The sequence below is a fragment of the Colias croceus genome, chromosome 5, assembly GCF_905220415.1.
Source record: "Colias croceus chromosome 5, ilColCroc2.1".
Classification (NCBI taxonomy): domain Eukaryota; kingdom Metazoa; phylum Arthropoda; class Insecta; order Lepidoptera; family Pieridae; genus Colias; species Colias croceus.
In genome coordinates this window covers 12,490,887-12,497,080 of record NC_059541.1, presented here as the reverse complement: position 1 = coordinate 12,497,080, position 6,194 = coordinate 12,490,887, and the positions used below count along the sequence as shown (strand labels likewise).

Below are 6,194 nucleotides of genomic sequence, written 5' to 3'. Positions count from 1 at the left end.
ATGGCAGCTCTATGGTATATTTCATGTTATTATTTCATAAAATAAACGGATGATATAAAGCAACGACAATTGGCAGAGGAATGTCTGAGCAAGGCCCTATTTATTGGATCGCTCCGAAGGTAATGTTAATCAATGTACCTGATCTCGTTTCGGAAAGCTATTAGGTCTTAGGTATTCTATAATTAAATTGTACCTTTATCAAAAAGCCTGACATGCGATACACAAAGGCTCTTTGTGACTTTGTCTCGATAGCGATACATAGGGAACCAATCTAATTCCGCTGGAGCGTCTCATACGGGCGGGGCCGCACAATGCCGCGACTACAAACAGAATAATCTCCTTTACTTTTATCCATTTGTAAAAACGCTGATTCAATGTACACAATATATAGCTTATTCAAATATTGCGGTGACTCTAACCGCGAAACTGGAGTAACTATTGATCCCTTTCTTCAAATATCACGTTTTGATGAGAAAAGTTTTCACTGCGGTTTTTCAAGTTTAATAGCGTTATTTTCGACTTTGGAAACGGTGTACGTTTCATAAAGTTAATGTAACGAACTCCAGACTTTTTTATTTCATTTCTTGTAGGGTTTTAAGCACCCATTTAAAAACTCTTTTAATTAATGATAAGACTAATCTGAACTTTGTTTAAAGTCAAAAAGACCTTCTATGTCTCTTTGCAATTAATTTTATCAATGTTTCACATATTGAAGCTTAGTCATTTAAAGGTATATTATTTGAAATCAAAAGCACGTTCTGTGGCTTGTGTAGCAGCATGCAGGTGGGTCGCATATAATATAGAACGCTCACAGCATCATGGTTCCGTAATTTAAAGCCAAATCCACAGAACTATATCGAGATAGAAGGAAAGAGTGTATGTACCTCGCGTGGCGAAAAGACGATTAATCATCGTCTTTGCTCGCCACGATGCTCAGTCCTCTCTCGACCGCTCTCCGTGTGTGACGTACTAATGCAAACAGAAAATGATCCCGTGCTCGATAATTAACTGTGCAAACACCACCAAAAAAGTAGAAGGTGTCAATAAAAATATTTCCTTTCACCTGTAAGTACTTTTTGCCCTAAAATATCTGTTATTACTTATAAAACAATTTATTTTTGTGCTCCGTATTAATTTAATGTAAACGGTAACGGAATGATGCTACTTTTCCATTACGGTTTTAATTTTACACGCCAGACTGGACATGCATTGAAAACCAGCAATGAAAATAAAACATTCCAAACTGTCGAAACGCGGTAAAGGTTGATTTCTCATTTTTCTGTCAAAAGTAAGCATATAGAGTTGTACGCCACGATTTTCAATGCCGATTTCTTAGTCGATTCAAATCGATACCTATTGAAAACAGAAAAATGATAATTATTTTTTAATCCTATATAATATTATTGTAAGGTATATCGATGGTTTAAAATATATTTACTATATACTTATTGCAAATTTTTTTCAGTTTTCCGAAAGATTCTCTTGTGAGAAATAAATGGATGGAAGCAAAAACTGGTTTCCTACGAAACACAGTCTGATTTGTTCCATACATTTTCATGAAGATTCGTTTACTGGCCCATCAAAGTTTTGGCGAATAATGTTAAGTGGTTGAGGAGTTCCTTCCGTCTCCATCATTAGCTCAGCACCATGATACTAAAATTTAATAGTGTCACCTGACTTGCACATGTATGCAAAATTTCAGCTCAATAAGTTGAGTAAAACTTCTTTAATATATATTCAATTGCAAGATTTGATCCGAACATACATAAATACATTCATATACACATGCATATACATACATACAGTTTAAGTTAATAATTCCATAAAATGTTTTACCTGCCTACTTAGTTTCTATTTATTAGGAGACAATTATTTTGACGTTGTGAACATCACTAAAAGACTCGCGTGACGTCAAAATACCTACGCAAAATGTTACACGGTCGGTTCTCATATAAATCGACGAACTATTTCCTTCTATCTCGATATAGTTCTGTGGCCAAATCTCCTTACCGTAGATCCGGTCAGGTCCGTCGGTCGCTACTCGCTAGTCGAACCCATTTATTTCCGGACCTGCTAAGCTTGACTTGAAATTCGATACAGTTTAGATTTATAACTGGGATCTAGGTTCATGGTTGGGTCATGGATATTGAAATAGAATTAAACAATGAATTAGTGATTTTATTTGACAATAGTGATATTATGTACCTAATTCTTAACCCTTAAATTGTCACCCCTAGATAACTTGAGTTTATAATGTCCAAATTTGGAGGACGTATTGGAATTAGGATAGAAAAGAGGAAAATGAAAAAAAAATTAAAAATTTTAATTTTTTCTATTGTTTTCACTATGTCACATAAAACGGACATTGCCAATTATATGTACATGTTCGAACCGTCACATATAACGGACATTGTACATTATTCCTGCAACCGTGGTACATGACTACAATGCACATTTTCAACTCTGTAATTCAAAATTATTATCAAATTATAATTATGGAGGATCTAGAATAAGCTTTTCAAACGTCTGTCTTAAAATGTTGGTTAAAACTTTAACGATATCGTTAAAAATAATGGATTTTAAAAAACGACAGTACTAAAAATCACAGCCTAAGAATATGCTAAGAATTGGAATAGAAATAGTATTACATAGCCTGAGAACTTATCTAATACACCAAGAAAGTCCTCTTCCCATTCACTAAATTGTACAGTTTGAAATGTGTTTGCTTCATCGTATGCAAAGAAGTCGTATACCATGCCTGAAGTACCAAAACGAACAGGAAATTTAAATCGCTTTTTTTGGATTCTTTGGCATATATTATATCCATTGTCTGCCTGTTTTTTAATTTGTAAGGTATTATATTATTTAAATTTTCAAACATTGGGTGGTATTTCTGGTAAGTAACATGATGCTATGGCTGAAGAACTACTGAGAAGTAGGGAAGATTCATCTCACACCTCATGTAATGGCTGTAATTCTGCAGCAATAATATTTTGTTGATGGTAAAAATTCTGACTTTTTGAATCTTCATTGTGTCTCAAATCAATATGTCGTATAATTCCGAAGGTATGGTGCTGGGGGTAAATGATTGACACTGTTATCATAGTGAAATCACTCCTGTAGGTCTACATTTCCTTCGAAATCGACATCTCAACTCAACGCCAGACTCTTCAGCTTCCGCCAGAGGTAGTGAGGTAATTTTTTATTGATTGCCAAGTCATGCTCCTGTAAAATATAATAAAAATAGAGAAAAATATATCAAAATTATTCCGTTGAAAATGGAGGGCCTTATTGGCAACGTCCGTTACATAGGACAAGTGAAGAATACCCTAGTATATACTCCAAGTTGTCAACGTCCGTTTTATGGGACATCGTATATAAACGAATATTTGTATACCAAATATTGTAAAATATGTCAAAATTATGTCAAAATACTATACTCACAATCGTATTCTAACTAATAATATAACATTATAAGCAAAATAGCCAAAATACTTACAGATATTATCAATTTTATCAAAAGAGTCAAGAGATCCGTTTTTTGCAATTTTCAAATGGTCACCATTCGCGACTGTACATGGCTTTGGTAAAAAAACATGCATGTACGCGAAGGACATAGCTAGTCTCTTCCCAATATACCGATTAGCGAAGCTTAGGTCTGCCATAATAGCGCCAGCATGTGTGTAAATACTATGTCCTTTAAAACGGACGAAATCAATTTAAGGGCTAATTGGGTTAAAATATAATAAGCACGGCGTTATAGTTTTATTCTAATATTTTCCAACAGATAAAATCTTTGAATAGGTATTATTTCAGTACGTATAAACAAACACGCGTACTATATATTTTTCTATACTCAAAGTCAGTGTTTCAGTGTAACAATGTTAGCTCGACCAGTATTAACGTTGCCATGTTCCTGTCAATTAATCTAATTAACATTGCTGATATAATTAAATACGTTCCCATAGTGAATGCTACGAAATGTTATGTGTAATTATAACGATATTTACTTAAACAAATAAAGTAATAAAGACTCCTTCGAAAATAATTTGAGAAAATTTCCCAGGCCGTAGGAGCTGGTCTTATTTCGGGCAATCTTGCTTGTTTTCGTGTTCGGAATAAATGAGATTTGCTGATGTCAGCTATGGATGTTTTGAGAAAAGTAGTCGTGTGTAATATTATCTACGTTACTTACTTACTGGCGACCCGCTCCTGTTATTTCTGGTTAAATGGAACGAAAAACTTTTCACATTTAATTGTATAATAAAAAAATACTAGCGTTGAATAACTTTTTTATTTGTCATACATGCTGTAAAGTTTTTTGTCATGTTTTGTAGACTGTAACCAAATAATATAATATCATAGGACAAAGTAACCTTGTTTATGTTAATTAAATCAATTTTTTCGTAATGATTGTTCTTTGTTGAGTAATTTTACACTCATTTTGTAGATTAATTGGCTTCATGAGATTAGTAATATGAGCCCAGTCCGTTGTTCTAGATGACCAATAATTTATGCAGCTTTTTATTATTATTACCTATATCTCCAAAAATAAAGAAGCAAAGTTGATGAAAATACGCATACGGCACGGTCTCTATGTAAAGTCAAGGGATACATGCAGTATTACTTTACGAACGTACACCAATCACTATTATAAAAATAATTTTCCAACAGTGAACAAAAGCTTCCTTACATTTCTTAGCTATTTCTTTTCACGATACACACTATAGAGTACATATATTTCGTTTTTGAACAAGAATTGGGGAACATTTCGTGAACTCGATCGACCTCTTTAAATGGCGGCTTTTACTTTTTCTCGTCGAGATAAAGTGACTTACGACGTGTTCACACTTTATGCCCGTGCTAATGGCCTGCTCCATATCACACGTTACGTTATTTGTTTCTGATTGTTATCTAAGTTTCTACCTTGTCGAAAATTAGCGATTCACAGTTTGGATAGATTAGGAATATAATACCTACTTATTGGAACCGTCTCTATGAAGTTTAATAATACTTAAGTACATCCCTAATCTTAATGTGCGTCATAGAGTACGTAGAAAGTAGAAACTACACTTGAGTCTTGGGAAATGTCTTTTATATTTCAATTTAGCTAACGGATAAAAATACAAGTAAGTACTCCTTATATCCAAGGAACAATTCACTTTTTTGGAAATTATAGCGGTATCAAAATATGAAAGTTAAAATGCTTCCATTCTAATAATTATAGAAGTAATAACGATTGAATTACTCGAGCAAAAACTCTACATATAATATAGATAATAATTGAAGCCGTAATGGACATGACTGGATAGATTTGCTATTGCAAATGGCAAAAAGGCACAAAAACTTAATTCATGTATTAATATGATCGGGAACATAACATAAAGAGTAACTGTACTACAGACGATATAATATTACAAAATATCTGGGAATGTTTGATGAACTCTTTTTGTTTTTTGCTTTTTTAACAAATTAACCCGAAAGAAGTCATATTATAATGTGTTCGATGCAGATAGATTGTTTATCATAACTTTGAATTATAATAATCCTAAAAACTGCTATACGTTAAGCTAATGAAAGATAATAAGGTCCATGTCTCAGCAGACATTACGAGTCCAATACTAGCAATGTATTCATTCGAAGTGCATGTTCCGCCATTAATACATAGGTAATAGTAATTGCAACGCACACAGCACCTGCGGAAATGGAAGACATATACACACATACGGATATTACATTGTATGTATTATAGACGTCATTTGAATTTGGCAATTTCCTTACTAATGTCTGTTTGTTTGTCCTTCTTTTACGTCGCAACGGAGCCATTTTATGATATGGTTTTTGTTTCTGTAGGTAATTAGGAGATTAGAGAATGACAGGCTACTTTTTAGCCGGGTGGAATATCTCATTGCTATCTTTACCTACTTTAAATATGCGGGCCGTAAGCTAATACTACAATCAAACACGGTAGCTGATGACTTTTCACCTTTGTCATTTTCTTACCAATTTATAGCATTTCGTTTATCAGGTAAAATCAAATGATTGGTTTTCGGAACAGAAAATGAAGTGGCATACTTTTATAAACGACCAAATAAAAATACTAGTTTAGTATAGTGTATATTAAATGGTTTAATATCATAAAAATAATTCATATGTATTATAAATGTACACTTATTTGCACTCTAAATGAAAAA

General features: G+C 33.2%; 1 long non-coding RNA gene across 1 annotated transcript; it reads right to left on the bottom strand.

The window, feature by feature from the left end:
• Positions 1–2,313: 2,313 nt before the first annotated feature.
• Positions 2,314–3,718, bottom strand: LOC123692135. The gene is made up of 2 exons (XR_006751492.1): positions 2,958–3,718; positions 2,314–2,834 (listed from the first exon to the last, which is right to left on the bottom strand). It is a non-coding gene; the product is annotated as an uncharacterized LOC123692135 (long non-coding RNA).
• Between the last annotated feature and the right edge of the window lie 2,476 nt (positions 3,719–6,194).